Below are 17588 nucleotides of genomic sequence, written 5' to 3'. Positions count from 1 at the left end.
CAATGGTCATCCTGGAACCAATTAATATTGTAACTTGAGGGACCACTATACAGTAAATATAGAATTTACCTTATGACACTCATAGGCTACATAAAAGCTTTCATACGTCACACATGATTTACAATTGCCCTACTTGTTTGCCCAATTTTTATTCATTCTTTACTTTGAAATAAACACCATCTCTCTTCGCTACACAGTTACCCCTAAGGCTAGGTTCAGACTACGGAATTTCCGCTTTGAAATTTCCGGCAGAAATTCCGCTTACTATAATGCTTAGTGTAGTGAATGGTTTTCCGTTCACAAATTCACACTTCGGAATTTGTGAGGCGGAAAATCCGGATGAAAAATCCGCTAGAAAATTTCCGCCTGAAGAAAGGGGTTGCTCTTTCTTCAGGCGGAAATCCTAGCGGAACACATAGCAGTCTATAGGAGACTGCAGTGTCCGCGCGGTCCTAGCGCCGACTAATTCAGTTGGCGCAGGCGGGACTCGGAATCTCCGGGCGGAAATTTTCTGCTCGGAGATTCCGTAGTCTGAACCTAGCCTAAGGCCATGTTCCCACGTCAGGAATTTTCATGCAGAATTCGGCATTGGAATTCCGCACGAGATTCCGGAGCAGTTGAGTCCCATTGTATTCAATGGGATTCTGCTGTGCACACATCCAGACTTTCCCCATCGGTCTTTCGGATGCAGAAATTATGAATAAAAAAAAAGGGTCATGTCCAAAATATGTGCAGTATTCTGATGCAGATTGAAGTCAAAGAGGGGGATTTGTGCAGATTTCACACAAAATTTAACAAAAGCAATGCATTAAAAACAAAATCACCTTGTTCCATGCACAGAGAAATAATGCGGAATTCATACGGAATTTCCGCATGAATTCTGCATATATGCAGAAAGGTGGAGAATTCTGCATCTGAATCATTTGGCCAGAATTCTGCATCTTTATGAGAATATTCCTGCCATTCAAGTCAAGTAATCGCCTTATTAAACAAGAATTATCTAAAAGATCATTGATTTTTTTTGGGTACACGGGTTGGCCCATCTAAAAGGCCCCTTAGGGAACCATATAGCTCACATCGATAATCAGGGTGGATGTAAACTTTCATCTATGGATCTTTTTTGTTTTGTATGTTACCCCTCTGACTTACCTTCTGTAACACATTTTGGAATTCATAAGGAAGTAGGAGCCATATTGTCCTTGTCTACATAGATTTATGTTTTCAAGAATATGTACAGTAAATATTACAACACCATTTACCCTCTGGAGACTCCTTTGATCTCACATCTTTCATCTACTGTCTTAGTCTTACCCTGAAGTCATGGTGTCTTCCCCCAGGCAGCTCTATAGTACCTGCCCATCAGCATGTAGATTACCACCCTCGCTCCCTCTCCACCCACACAGGTTACAGACACCATGTCACCAGGGGGAAAGGTTTTTGTTTAATTAAACAAAATCACTGGGAGGTTTGCTGAAAAAGCAGAACGTGAAGATTTTCATTAAATGTGGGTAGGATGTCCAGAGAAATGGGTCCTGCTGTGTAATGCACATAGCCCAATATGTACAATAGTATTCTTACACATACTGAGAAGTGAAGAAAAAAAAACAACAAATGAAACCTAAGTAGTCATAAAATGATCGCTCACACTCAAGAAGGAGTTCAAGGTCCTCTTCCTATGTAGATCAAGGCACCCTCCATTATCTCACTCTACATAACTAATATTAAGTTTTTTTATGGCAAACCTTACATCCAGACTCTCCCAAAGTCAATAAAAGGGCTAATGGGATCTGTATTAAGGCCTCAGACACTTTAGTGTCATGCATTTTCAAGTCTTATTGACAAAAAAGAAAAAAAAATACAAAAATCCAAAATAAATGACAAAAAAATAAAATAAAAAAATAAAAAAACTTTCTAGTCTATGTCCCTCATAGACCTTTCAATTATTTTCTATAGACCATGAACTGGCATTTTGCTGCAGCTTTACTGACAAAAAAATATAAAAAAAATCAATCAGTTTAAAATCCACCAAATAATGAGTACTCACTCTACCAACTATCTGTACTGTAACAACAGATGTGTATGGCCAAGACAACAATACTATAACACATGAAAGCTTCCATAGAATGCCTGTACAGTAACTTTGTTGACTGGAGGCAGCCATTTTGGTATTTGAAGTAAATGTGTTCTGATACATGCAGGTATTTATGACTAATCTAAATAACTACCATCATAATCTTTAGTAATAAAACTAAGGCACAATTAATGATAGTAAGAATGTCCATCCCACCACTGGACCCAAACCCTAGTCAACTCCCTGGGAGGTCGTGTTGCCTCCTCCACTAAGCTGTGTAGGATTGTATAGATTCATCAAGCTGTCAAGCAGGTTCACATCCAATCATCATATAGAGAGGTGGCACTTCAGTAAAAAGTAGTTTCTTCACCCATCTGCATATGAACAGAATGCCACCTCTCCATTTGATATTGGTATAACCCAACTGGATTGTAACATTTCTCAGCTGATCACAATATTCACCCACTTAAATCACTAGGATCCAATGAGAATAGAAAACTCGGATCCATTTTTAAAAAAAATGTTAGCAGAGAAATGCTACTCTGTTGCTTTAAGAGACATGTGTTACATTGTAATGGGAAAGGTTGCCAACCTTCGTGCCAAAAAAGGTGTTATGTTAATACTGTACTAGCAGCAGCGCCAGTACTGAAGCTCCAGGCTTTGCTGCAAACACGGCCGCCAAGCTCTCGCCTAGGGCGCTGCTAAGTAAACTGCTCGAAGGTTTTATTTTGTTTAATTCTTTTTATGTACTAAGTAACTGTGATCATGAAACAAGTCACTTATTTGTACTGAGGTTTACAAAAAAATTGGTTTTAGAAAGAGTTAAGAAATGATGGTTCCTTGGCCCTTGAACTACTATGAAGAATAAGTCTGTATCATAGCCACATCACTAAGACGTCTCTCAGAAATCCACAGAGATCCAAGCTCAACCCAGTAGAAACACAGGGCAGGGGGGCATCCAGGAATTGCAGCCACATGGAACTAGTCTGAGGTTTCATGCACACAGCTGTATTATGGTACCGCACCGATCGAAGTCGAAGAGGTTGAACAGGGTGCGGCGTGATCTTCCACGCCGCACCCCGTTAGAATCAGCCCCCGGAGCGTGCTCGCTCCGGGTCTGATTACTAGCGATCACGGGGACGGAGCATAGTGACGTCACGGCTCCGCCCCGGTGTGACGTCACGCTCCGCCCCCTCAGTGCAAGCCTATGGAGGGGGCGTGACAGCTGTCATGCCCCCTCCATAGGCTTGCATTGAGGGGGCGGAGCGTGATGTCACACGGGGACGGAGCCGTGACGGGGACCCCTGCGATCAGGCATCTTATCATAAGATGTCAGCTCCAGAGTACCCCTTTAATTTGGAGGAGACCTTACAAAAAATAAAAATGCTGTAAAAAAAAAAATAAGATTTTTGACTTTCTAGACATCCAAAATCTGTCGCATTGGTTGTCATCCAGTTTCGCAGAAACAGATATACCAAAAACAACTAAATACATTTGTCAGTAAGTAGTCCGCTAAAATACATAGGGAAAAAAGTCCCGCAAACATTTCCAGGCAGCCAAGATTATTACATAATTGACCTGCGAATAGCTATCCTCACTATATCAAATAAATAAGAAGCATGAAAAGAGGCCACTAAGCTAAGGGAGCTTACACTTGTATCAATATGCAATACTTTAAGAAGCTGTAAATCCTTCAGCTGCACAGGGAATCTCTCCTGAAATGTCCAATGTGCAGATTGCTGTTGCTAGCACCGAAGGGGTTAAGCCGGCTAATCCGCTCTCATTGTGTTGGACATAGGTTTAGGCAACACAGTGTATTTATGTAATGGGGTTAGCTCTCTCATATAATAGGCTTTTATTCACTATAGAGGGGTTATACATGCACCATCTGCATAGAATGGAACACACTGAGGTCGCAGCGTGGCGAGGCTCACCAGGAGTCAGCCATGTCATTGTTATAGCAAAACTTTTTTTTAATGGCTTTCCAATGGCATAACAAAAGGTTCATAATGAAGAATATTACTCTTTTATTGGAAATTGCAGCCCTACAAAACGTATGAGTATTACAAGATAATGCCATAGAAAATAATATAAGATGGGGTGATGGGGTGTCGGGCTTAGTATTGAGGCTGATTCTCATTTACTGCTGGCAGTACCCAAAGTATAATGGTCAGGGTGGGTTTTGACATCTGTAATGTGGAAGCAAGACATTACTACCCAAAGTAATGTCATTACTGATCCAATCATAATATGGAGAATAAATTGCAGCTACAGGATGGACAGTGTTTATTTATGTCCACATATAGGTTACAGAACAGAAGAAGTAAAGTCTTCAGACCCTTTTAATTATTACATATTGCTATGTTCTGGACACCAATCTGCATTCAATATCCAGTGAATGTGAAAACAGAATTTTTAGAAATTTTTGCAAATTCATTAAAAAAAAGGTAATACTGAAATTCCTTTTGGAAATAAGTATTCAAACTCTTTGCTATGACAGTTGAAACTTATCTCTGGGGTCTCCCATTTATTTTGATCATCTTTGATACGTTTCTACGCCATGATTGGAGTCACATGTGGTAAATTCAGGTGATTGGACAAGATCTGGAAAGATACAACCCTGTCTATATAAGGTCATGAGGCGAAAAGAGCTGCCTGCAGAGCTCAGAGAGAGGATTTTGCAGAGAAGTTCATATCTGTGCCAGAGATTACAAAGGGTGCCCAGCACAGAATCATTGGGTGATAGGACCATGCGGACATTGCCTTCCCCATAGACAGCAATGTGTTCCGCCGAAAGAATGACAGATCAGTGTTGAAATTCCGTAGTGTGGACTGAGCAGCGGAATCCCATTGAAAGCGATGGGGTTCTGCTACATTGGAATTTACAAGTGTCATTTCGAGGCGGAATTACGCTCAGAATATTCTTAGTATAAACCTTGCCTAAGAGTCATGTCTGGAGGAAATTAGTCACTGCTCATCATCACCTGCCAATTAAAATCCCTACAGTAGGGCATAGTGGTGACAGCATCATGCTGTGGTGGTGGGACAGGGAGATTCGTCAGGGTCGAGAGAAATCTGAATGGAGCGAAGTACAGAGATATGCTTAAAGGGGTACTCCGCTGCTCAGAGTTTGGAAAAAACTGTTCCGAATGCTGGAGCCAGCGCCGGGAGCTCATGACGTCATGCTCCGCCCCCTCAATGCAAGTCTATGGGAGGGGGCGTGACGGCTGTCACGCCCCCTCCCATAGACTTGCATTGAGGGGGCGGAGTGTGACGTCATGAGGGGGGATGACTATGACTTCACAAGCTCCCGTCGTCGGCTCCAGCGTTCGGAACAGTTTGTTCCAAACGCTGAGCAGTGGAGTACCCCTTTAACGAAAGCCTGACTCAGAGATCTCTGGACCTAAAACTGGGCCAAATTTTCAGTTTCCAAGTAGGAAATGACCCTAAGAACACAGGAGAAGCTTAGGGACAACTCTGTGAATGTCCTTGAATGGCTCAGCCAGGGCCCGGACTTGGACCCAATCAAACATCTATTATACGGCTCGGTAATCATGTGGGAAGGGTGGAACAAATTATTGCTGGATCGATCATGTGACCCTTTGCTGTCAGTTGACGGCAACAAATCCCCCATTACATAGGGATGGCAGCTAACAGTTTTTGTGGCAGGGCAAAGCAAAATGATCAGCCAATGGATGAGCATTTGCTAATTTGTTGCCGGAATTATACAAGACGATATTATACCACATTATATGAGGCAATATTGGCCTATTCTGCAAATCATCACCACCTGTAGTAGGGCCATGATACGCATAAACCAAGTCAAGCTCCTGCATCTACATTAAAGGGGTACTCCTGTGGAAAACTTTTTTTTTTTTAAATCAACTGGTGCCAGAAAGCTAAACAGATTTGTAAATTACTTCTATTAAAAAATCTTAATCCTTCTAGTACTTATTAGCTGCTTAATACTACAGAGGAAATTCTTGTCTTTTTGGAACACAGTGCTCTCTGCTGACATCTCTGTCCATTTTAAGAACTGTCCAGAGTGGAAGAAAATCCCCATAGCAAACATATGCTCCTCTGGACCGTTCCTAAAATGGACAGAGATGTCAGCAGAGAGCACTGTGGTTATGATGTCAGCAGAGAGCTCTGTGTTCCAAAAAGAAAATAATTTCCTCTGTAGTATTCAGCAGCTAATAAGTACTGGAAGGATTAAGATTTTTTAATAGAAGTAATTTACAAATCTGTTTAACTTTCTGGCACCAGTTGATTTAAAAAAAATTTTTTTTTAAGTTTTCCACCAGAGTACCCCTTTAAATGTTGAAATTAGACTTCTTGAGTGTCAGAATCATTTCCCTACTTGCATTTAAAAATGAAGATATAAACCAAGGAGAACCTATCTCTGGTGAATATGCTGCTGGGCTTCTAGGTTACAGCACTGACACCACACTGTATAGTATCTATAAGTTCTACAAAACAAAAAAACATTATACACATAAGTGATAAGCTTCTATTTCACTATTTCGTGATGCCCTAGGAGAGGGCAGTATGAACGGGCCGACAGGTTCTCTTTGAAACAGGAACCAGTTTTACAACTTGAGTTCATAAGCAAACAAAAGAAGGCGCCCAGTGAAGATGACTCAAGTAGGTTGAGAATGACCACAGTCTTGGACTTAAAGGTAGTAATAAAAAAATAAAAATTGGAACATTTTGCTTCTAGAATAGTTAAGGATAATAGAACTTTTACGCTTTATAATGAAGACTTTAGGTGTTCTTAGGAAGAGGCAGGATGCCTGGATTGTAATATCTGATCTTTTAGCTAACGTAGAAAGTTCTCCTATGGTACCTTTTTGTGCTGGTTGTCACCAATAGAGATGAGCGATGTTACAGTGATTCGACTCGTCATGAACTTCTCGGCTTGGCAGTTGCCTGATTTAGCCTGCATAAATTAGTTCAACTTTCAGGTGCTCCGGTGGGCTGGAAAAGGTGGATACAGTCCTAGGAGACTCTCTCCTAGGACTGTATCCACCTTTTCCAGCCAACTAGAGCACCTAAAAGCTGAACTAATTTATGCAGGATAAAGTCAGCAACTGCCAAGCTGAGAAGTTTGTGACGAATCGAATCATTGTAACTTCCCTCATCTATAGTCACCAATTTAGGTTACATAATTGTAGGCCACCTGATCAGACACCAGCCATCATTTTCGATTAACTTGTCATATACAGTAAATAATGAAGGGGGATAAGGGGCTGCCAGACATCTTATGTCACATCTTTTAAAAACATCTACTCTAGCCAATTTTTTGACAGGAAGCTACAACATCCCCGATATTCCCTTGCATTGTTTCAGGGGGTACTCCACCCCTAGACATCTTCTCCCCTATCCAAAGGATAGGGAATAAGATGTCAGATCGCCGGGGTCCCGCTGCTGGGGACCCCCGGGATCTCCGCTGCAGCACAGCGCTATCGTTACTGCACAGAGCGAGTTCGCTCTGCGTGTAATGACTGGTAATACAGGGGCCGGAGCATCGTGACGTCACGGCTCCGCCCCTCGTGACGTCACAGCCCGCCCCCTCAATACAAGTCTATGGGAGGGGGCGTGGCAGACGTAACACCCCTGCCATAGACTTGCATTAAGAGGGCGGGCTGTGATGTCATGAGGGGCGGAGCCATGATGTCACGCCGCTCCGCCCCCTGTATCGCCCGTCATTATGCACAGAGCGGTGCCGCAGTGGCGATCCCGGGGGTCCCCAGCAGCGGGACCCCGGCGATCTGACATCTTATCCCCTATCCTTTGGATAGGGGATAAGATGTCTTGGGGCGGAATATCCCTTTAAATCTACAAGCTTGCTCAATAACAGAACCCAGAAAATTGATTAGAAGTTTAAATTTCTAACACTGTACAGTAATGTAACAGAGGTTAAAAGAAAGTTTAAATGGTCACTCTCATTAAAACTAATTTTTGCTATTGCACATATTTCTAATATACTTTGTTTTAAAAAAATGAAGTTTTCTAGGTTTCATTTGTGCTTAAAAAAGCTCAAGAGCACATTTTCCCCCCATCTCATACACAGACTTTGGACCTAAGTCCGAACACAGGAAGTGCAGCCTGGAGTGCTGAGGGGGGGGGGGGGGGGTGTCCAGCCAACAGCATATGGCAGTTATGTGTGAGAGGAACTATGATTGGATGAGGCTGGACACCCCCTCCCCCCCCCCCCCCTCAGCACTCTAGGCGGCACTTCCTGTGTTTGAGTCTGTGTATGAGTTGGGGGAAAATGTGCTCTTGAGCTTTTTTTAAGCACAAATAAAACATAGAAAACTTCATTTTTTTTAAACAAAGTATATTAGAAATATTTTTCATCTACCATAAGGAGTGCAATAGCAAAAATTAGTTTTAATGAGAGTGCCCATTAAAAAATAAAAAATAAGTGTGGTGGTCCTTTCTTAAGGTAAGGACACTGTGGAATTAAGTTTCAGTCATCTCTAAAATTGCCCATACACAGATGAATGTCAGCTGAAAATGACCATTTCTGTGGGTCCAGCCAGCTATCACCCAATGGCAGATGTTGGGGGAAATTAGGATGAAGCACTTTCAACATGACCGAGTCTTTGTTGTGAAGCGATAAGCCATTACTACAGGTGTTTGGCAGCAGGTTATTCTCCTCTTCCTATTGAGAACCCATACATGTTGAGCTGAGCCAAGAATGTTTATGTATGGATGTCAGGAGGAATCTAAAAAGGTGTATGGTCACCATAATTCTACAGTGACACATTTTTACTATGATATCACAGTCAGGGGCATCAACATTAAAATAGAAAGAAAAATGGTACTTGACAAGATCTTTACAGTAGTCCTTGTATTAACTATAAACACATTTTACAAGGATATATTTTTTACCTTGTCCCATTACTTGTTGGCAGTTCGTTGAAGCATAAACAATGCAAAGCTTACATCACCCACCATTCCCCATCTCTGGACAGGGTAAAAGTTGCAATGGTCTTTAAAAGGAAAGCTTTTACCACCAATAAAAAGACATGAATACAATAAATCTGTAATATGGATCTGTATAAGGGGTCTATTCACACAGCAGAATTTCCGCTTGCGGAATTCTGCCTCAAATTAAAGCCCATAGACTTCTATGGGATTCTGCACTCCCATTCACACTTCTGAATTTCCGCTAGCGGAAATTCAGAAGTGTGAATGGGAGTGCAGAATCCCATAGAAGTCTATGGGCTTTAATTTGAGGCGGAATTCTGCAAGCGGAAATTCTGCCATGTGAATAGACCCTTCGGTTTGCAGGACTAATGGTCATCAACCATATGCATAAAATAAAATCTACAGTGGAGCTACATCTGCTTGTGTCTTGCCATGTTATTGCAACCAATGTAGGTTTTTAAAATGCATGCAAAAGTTTCTTAAGACACAAAAAAAAAGAAAAAAAAGAAAAAAAAAGGGTTTTGAACCTCTCCACAATGCACAAAAGTCCTCTACATGGTTCACTGAATATACTACTTGAGTTGTGCAACGTGACATAAGAAGTTATTCAAGGCTGAGCACTTCTGATAAAACTAGAACACCAAATAAAATAAAATAAATCACAGTGTAAATAGAAAAATGCTGCTCAAAAGATTATTAACTGTATAGAGATAGTAATAAGTGACTACCAAATATTAGAGTGGAGAGACGCGAGTCAACCATACACTTCTGGAGGGAAAATCCAACCTATCCAATCTAGGTTTGCCACAACACCAGACATCGATGGGGGAGGGTTTGTCCTCCTGTTCTAGAACATTTATTTTAAAACACGCTGACAGTCCGCACCTATGTGAAAATGATATTAATAAAGTCCTTAGGAAAGTTAAGGGTAACAAACAAGCCTCCAAGGTTGCATCTGATCGGGCTGCAGAGTGCTAAAAATATTCAACCTACTTTTTCGACAAGATTAATTTCGAGGTGACAGGTCTTGTAAATGAGAGTAACCAAAAAGGCATAAAATGTAATACAAAATAACACAGAAGTCAATCGAGTGGATTAGGCCATACAAAGTCGAAAAATCCCACTGGAGAAAAAGTACAGGACACTAACAAATGGCGCCCACCAGCAGAAAAGGTGGGCATGTTATAGATCCCATAGGATCTTATGCATATAGTTGTCTACAAGTAGCAAGTACTACTAATCATTGCTTTACTTAATCATCCAAATTCCAGACATTGCTGTAGCTGGCCATTGGCTGAGCAAATTAAAGTCTACAAAGTGGAGTGTGTGTGTGTGTGTGTGTGTGTGTGTGTGTGTGTGTGTGTGTGTGGGGGGGGGGGGGGGGGGGGGGTAATATGAACCACTGGTGAAAGTTGATATCCAGACCTGCCAGGTGCATTAGTGTCCTTTTAGATGGGCAGATTCATACCCAATACAAATGCCAGTCCAATAGATCAATGCTGGTTTACCAGGCAAACTTACATCATTGTCTGCCACCATGTTTATACTGGTAGATTTATGGCCAACCAACTATTTTGTAGGTTTCACGCTTTCAAGAATGGGAAATGAGAATACTTATGTAATGCCATGGGCCAGTCCAGGCCTTATTTAAGATCCTGGCAAGATGTGAATAGCCAATTCCAAAGTAGCTAGCCACCTCTAGTCATTGAAGTAAAAAATTAAATTTCCCACCTTAGGTCAGTGTTTTCCCAAACAGGGTGCCTCCCAATGTTGCCCATGATCGTCTTTGGCTGTCCGAGCATGCTTGCAGTTGTAGTATTTCGACAAACTGGTTGGGAAAACACTGCTTTGACTATGATGGGCAACACTGCCTTAGGCCATAGGGTTTACATTTGTAAATGTCCAAGTCAAGAATATTGGTAAACAAACACTAGCCAACCTATTGGAATAGTAAATAAAAGAAATATGTTCATGACATTCAATGTTGCCCAGAGTTTATATAAATTTTTTTTTTATAATAATAATAATATAAAAAAGGGCCTGCCAAAGATGTAATGTTGCCATTATGAGCAGCATTTTCAAATTTTTTCATCTAAACATCTATATTTGCTGATCAGAATGATGGTTAGTAAATGTTTACACACAAATGTTCCAAAGAAAAAGTTTTAGGTTTGCATTGGCATTTCTCAAATTCACTCAAGGTTCTCCATACACATAGTAGTTTGTGGTTTGCTGCATAGGATAAACCATATTTGGAGTCAGAAAGGAATTTGTCCTCTGTTATGGGGCAATTGGAATCAGCCTCATATGTTTTTTTTTTCTTCCTCTGGATCAACACAGTAGGGAAACAGATTGAACTTGATGGACTCTTTTCTTTTATTAACCTTATGAACTATGTAAATGAGAATTGCTATGGTCTCACAATGCAATATTAGGTCACATAGCAATGACACATTAATCATGTAATTTTTACTACAACAATCATGTAAAACCTACTAGTAAATAAAAATGCTTGGAGTTTCCTTCTGTCAAGTTGTAAACAGTTCTCTACTGTATATCTGTTTTTAGAAGCTGTATGTTAATGCATTGGTTATCTCCCAGCTTTCCTAGAGACCTGAAAAGCAAATCTCCCTAGCTATGCAGTAGTACGAGTCTTGAGAATGTACCACTACATAACTAGACAGGCTTGCCATGCAGGAGCCTGGGAAAGTTATGAGATTACGTTGACAGGAATTTCCTTGCTATAACTAAGAAAGTGAGGAATGGAATTTTTAATAACTTGACAGATGTTGAATTTTTATTTACTTTCCAGTTGTCCTGCTCTTTAATCTGTATATGTAAATATTACCAACCATTCTTATGTAAACTGGATTAGCTGACGGCCACAAATATTTATTATATCATTTCTAGGTGGAAAATGCCATTAAATCATCATGTAATCCAACAGCAAGAATTATATAGAATCAGATAGACAAAAGGGACTGAACCCTAAATGTATAAGGCTGAGTTCACACTGTGCATTTTTTGTCATTTGTTATGTTTTGAAAGGCAGAAATAAACAAATAAATAAAATAAATAAATAAATAAATAAAATAAAAACACCCTTTACAGGTCAAAGTATTTTTTTTTTACTTGTTCAATTGTCAAGACAAAACCTCACAAAACTACAGAAATATGTACATTAAAAAGCATTATTATTATTATTATTATTATTATTATAATTTTTGGCCCCATTTCAAAACAAAATCACAAAACAACCAAACCGCGCACTGTGTGAATACACAACACAGTGAAAGGTTTCTTGGGAAAAACAAGTTATGTATTTATTTTATGTAGTATCTATCTAAACCGCATGGGGCGACTGCGCAGTTTGCACCCTGCTTCGGCAGCTATGTAGTTAAACTAGTAGCAGCGATTGTGATCACTATTCTTTGTGCAGTGATTTCATCTCCACCCCACCCCCTCCACAGTTACACCATGAAAGACTTGTTTGCTGCCGTCCACATTGTAAAGAGAGGGGAAAAGTGTTTCCTGCTTTTATTTACACTGTGGATACTACAAAACAAATACAAGAGACTCCAGCCAGCATGGCAGATCTGCAATGCCCAAGCAGCTGAACAAAGAGAGCAAACTTTGAAAGGCAACTCTGTTCCCTCCTTATCTCTCCTTCTCCCTCTTTTTTTAAGCCTCCCCCTCCTTCCTCCAGCGTTTTCCATGTCGGCTCCCATTTCCTACAAGCTGCTCAGCAACAGTTGGGCAATATTCCGCCAGCAATATGGCAAATACAAGATCCAAGTCCCCTCCCTCCATTTCCTTTCGCTTAGTTTCACTCCAAGACAAAGAGCTTTCAACAATTTGGGACACACGGGGTTAATATATATGTGACCACTAGGCTTTGTTAGAAGTGTAAACAGGAATATAAAAGATTTAGGTTCAGGGTTATTCTCAGAAAGTTTACAGACTCCCCCCCCCCCCCCCCCCACACACACATTTCATTCAAAGAGATTCATTTCATGTCATAAAGTTTGAAAATTTTCTAAAAGTTTTTAAAATACAAACTAAAAGGGGCTACATTGTATTCATTTATGGTTTGGGGGTATAAATCAGGGGGTGCGGGGAGTCAGGTCATGTCCAGGGCGAAAGACAAAGGGAAAAACTAAAGTTGTAAGCGGTTGGCGAAGACCGAGCTGCACGCTTTGCTCTCTGCTGAGGATTTGTGCTTAGATCAGCAGAAAGATGCAAAAACAAAGGATCAGGACATAAATGGCTTGGGAACCGGCGCAGATCACAGTCCGGGGGGGGGGGGGGGGGGGGGGGGGGGCTTAGGGGTTCCCGAACCAGTCACTAAAACAAAGAAGTTTACAAAAGAATCCTACATTCAACAATAAGTTATACTTACAGATCAGAAAGCTCATGGTGTAATAGAAGTAGTTCTCTACAACAAGGAATGGGAAGGCAGAAGGGGCGGCGGGGTCTTTACTTTTAAAGTTTGTAAATATTCCAAAAAGTTGTGTAAAATATCTCCCAGGCTGGTCAGGAGTCCGATCCCAGGCGCTGGGACAGAGAACAAACCTACGTAATGCCAGATCCATTATCCAACTCCAATAGCCAAATCCCACGAATAGCTTAAAAAAACTGACAAAAAAAAGACAAATTCACCCCCCCTGCCCATGTTTGAAAGAACAAAATGAAAAAGCCTCTCAGATATCCTCCTCCCCAGCCTGATCCAGGCTCAAAGTGATCAGGAAGAGAGAAAGGAACCCAAAAAATGCCAAACATGCGAGAAACGACAAGGATTTCAAGCTCCCATTCCTGTGATAGACAGAATGGGAAAGAGAGAGAGAGAGAGAGGGAAAAACACACAGATCTGGAACTTTTTCTGCTTACCTTGCCGGCAGAGTGAAGGTGCGGGGCTTTTACAGTGGAACTTGGTGGCAACTAGACAGCTATTGTGGGGTATCTGGAAGCCAGGAGAAAGGACTGAATGGGGGCAGAGAAAGGCAATCCTGGTCAGCACTTTGTAGGGGAAAGACTTGTATTTTTTTTTCCTTTTGGGCAGCACTGAGAGGGATTGTCTCTGCCCCCTCCTCTGTGTGTGATGAAGGTCAGGTGAGGATGAGGAGGGCTCTCTGGCTAGCCCAGCCGCTGCTGTTGTTGTTGGTGCTGGTGCTGGTGGTTGGAAAGCAGGCTTGGTATTTTGGAAAGGTGACAGCTTTTCAGAGGAATCTCTGGAATGAAAGAGAGGAATGAAATTAGCTCAATGAGTCAGTTGCAGTTCAAAGGAGGAGTCTCTACAGGGCTGGGTGGTGGTCACCCTCATCTCCTCCCCCGTGACACTCATGTAACACTGCTGTGCTGGGCAACTGCATGGAGAACTAGTGTTACAACTTTACAAGGCTCAAGTTAGTTATTCGCTTGCCCAGCTCGCCGCTCAGAAACTTCATAATGCGAGCGTTACGTCTACGTAGATCATGGAATCCAACGTCAAGAAAACCCTTGTGCAGTCCCCTGTGTGTTCAAGTCAGAGCTATTGCACCGAATATATGCGGCACACAGCACGTGTTTCTACATGTCTGTTATGTGTTTGTTTCTTTGTTACGATATTAAGCTTTTTCTTTAAGAAACTCTTCTTTGCGCGCTGGTGCATTAAGGCTGTGTTCACACGGTGTATTTTGGTCAATATTTCTAGCCATGGCAGGAGTGGAACTGACACAAAAGAAAATTTGAGACTTTTGCAGTGTTTTACACAAAAATTGAGAGCTTTGTTTAAAATGTTTTTAAATACCTAAGGGTATGTTCAAACGGACGCAGATTTGATGCGCAGGATTTTCTGCTATAGATTTCAATGTAAACTAAATGACTGAGCACAGCTTCTAATCTGTGCAGGATCCTGTATATTCAATGGAACTGAGCTGCAATACCACACATAACCTAAGGACAGGTGTGGCGCTGTTTTCGCGAGAAATCAACTCTTTTATTTCAAATCATGAATTACTCCTTTAATACAGATACTGACCAAAATATGTCTAAGGGTATGTTCACAATGAGGAATTGACAAGGAATTTACTCAAGTAATTCTGCTCCAAATAATCTAAGGCTGGGTTCACACCACGTTTTTTGCAATACAGTTCCCGTATACGTTTTCAATGTGAAAACCGTATGCAACTGTATTGAAAACCATATGCATTGACTCTCCCTTGAAAACCGTATGCCAAACGATGCGTCCGGTTGTTTCCGTTTTGTAATGGGAACCGTACAGAACCATATGTGCATAGGGTTCCATACGGTTTGCACCATACGGTTTTTGACACCAAAAGTTTTTTTTCTTGGAACTTCAATCAAACAAGTGAAACTTTATTCATAATGGAGTGAAAAGTTAAACTTATACTTAGTTTTTTCTTAAAAACAGATGCAAACGGACATCATTTTTTTAAACCGTATACGGGTTAAAATTTGTACACACGTTTTGATACAGTTTAGTCCGATTTTATGAAATCCGTTTTTTATCAAAAACCTGATACAGGAACTTTTATTGCAAAAACATGGTGTGAAGTTCTATTTACTTTAATGGACTTTCCGCTGCCCTGTTTACACTGAGGAATTTCTGCTACCAGAACTCTGATGCTGAATTTTGTTCTTTAGGCGGAATCCACTTGTAAGGCTAGGTTCAGACTACGGAATTTCCGACAGAAATTCAGACGTAAAATTTCCGTCAGAAATTCCGCTTGCTAAAATGTCTAGTGTAGTGAATGGTTTTCCGTTCACAAATTCACACTTCGGAATTTGTGAAGCGGAAAATCCGCTTTGCAAATCCGCTTGGAAATTTCTGCCTGAAGAAAGGCGGTTCTCTTTCTTCAGGCGGAAATCCACACGGAACACATTGCAGTCTATGGGAGACTGCAGTGTTCGCGCGTTCCTAGCGCCGACTAATTCAATCGGCGCAGGCGGAACTCGGAATCTCCGGGCGGAAATTTTCTGCCCGGAGATTCCGTAGTCTGAACCTAGCCTAAAAGCCCATTGAAATCAAGCGGGATTCAAGCGAAAATTTTCTTCAATGAAACTGAGCTGCAGTACCACACACAACCTGAGGACAGGTGTGGCGCTGTTTTTTGCAAGAAATCAACTTTGTTTTTTCAATTCCTAGATAACCCCTTTAATACAGATACTGACCAAAATACTGTGTGAGAACATAGCCTTAAGTAAACCTACACATTACATCAGTGTTTCCCAACCAGGGTGCCTCCAGCTGTTTCAAAAGCTCCCAACAATGGGTAGGAAAATACGCAGCAGCAACAACATACTGCACGTGTGACCCTACCCGTAGGGTGTATTTACACATACAGTATCTTGCGCATATTTGATGCTGCAGGGTTCAATGTGTGGTGAGGGTATGATGTAGGGCAGATGGAATTACCCTAGGGGCAGGTGGCAGTAACCCCCTGTGTTTGTGATGCCAGGGCGTGGTTTAACCACCTCACCACCCGAAGGTATGCCACTGGATCCTGGGCTAGGCACGGGGAAAAATAATGACTCCCACGCCAAGTTACAGAACAACGGCAGCTTTACTGAGTCAGACAGATGTAACAGTCTATACAGCTTGGCTAGGTCCAAAGAGGTGACCAGTGACCTCAGAGACCACAGGGCTTGCTGGGACTTATAGTGGACTTTGATAATTTGATGCACGGCCACATTGACTTGACACAGATTGACTTGGACTGACTTGACTGAGATGGTCTATATCCCATTTGTAGCTTACCAGGTTTTGACTTGGACCTGGGGGTAGTGGACTTGTGGATCTTGGCTGCGTGGTAGACTTTAGGCCTCTTCTGGACTCCGGACACACTCTTACAGGACTTGACCTTACTACTACTCAGCTAAGCAGGAAGAAAGTGAACAGAGGCTCCACACAGGGCTTATATGGGGGAGACTCTGGAGGGGTCCCATAGGTCACTGTGTAGGTCACATGGTCACTGGTACCTTCCCTGGTTACAATCACATGTCAACATCTCTTAAAGGTATAACACATTATATGTACAATACATTAGATAACATAGGCACTGGCGGTGATATATACAATACATAGGTGAGGGAGGTGGGCCCAGAGGTAACAGGATGGAGTCTGCCAGACAGGGCAGCTAGGGTACAGGGGTGTAACTCCTGTACTGGATCACCACAAACTCCCCCTCTTAACAACAGCCATCCTCGGCACCCAGTCCTGGAGGGACTCAGGGCTGATGAACTGGGGAAGAGTCCATGGGGCATTACAATTAACATCCTTACATGCTCCATCTTTGAGGGTTTTGACAACTGAGATGAAAATATATGAGATCCTTTTAGTCTTGTAACTGCTTTTTGGTGAATAAAGATGATTTTGGATTGGGCTGCCTGAGGCTTTCTACCCTGATGCCTGTGCTAATGGTGCCCTTCAGCTTTTAGCTACTTCTCCCCATAACATTGGACTAGAAGTTATACATTTTTACATTTTCTTTTTTCTATTTTGACAACACTTGAGAAAGTTACCTACATAGCTCTATCACTGTACGTGTTACTTACACCTCCAGGAGAACTCTCTGGCCACAAG

General features: G+C 41.7%; 1 protein-coding gene across 5 annotated transcripts in view; it reads right to left on the bottom strand.

Annotated features, from left to right (window-relative positions):
* TEAD2 (TEA domain transcription factor 2) overlaps window positions 1-17588 on the bottom strand; it is a 145416-nt gene that overhangs the window by 64297 nt on the left and 63531 nt on the right. For 3 of the 5 annotated variants that reach the window (XM_056542030.1, XM_056542031.1, XM_056542029.1), the window contains exon 2: window positions 13895-14235. The exons of 1 other annotated variant lie outside the window; for it this stretch is intronic. The gene's annotated coding sequence lies outside the window, so the exon portion shown is untranslated. Of the gene's footprint in view, window positions 1-13406; window positions 13649-13894; window positions 14236-17588 lie in introns of those variants that run through there. One more of the 5 variants, XM_056542032.1, reaches the window with a different exon arrangement.

This window comes from Hyla sarda, chromosome 10 (assembly GCF_029499605.1).
Source record: "Hyla sarda isolate aHylSar1 chromosome 10, aHylSar1.hap1, whole genome shotgun sequence".
In the NCBI taxonomy this organism is placed as follows: domain Eukaryota; kingdom Metazoa; phylum Chordata; class Amphibia; order Anura; family Hylidae; genus Hyla; species Hyla sarda.
Note: the sequence above shows the minus strand (reverse complement) of the source record. Positions and strands in the feature narration are given on the sequence as shown.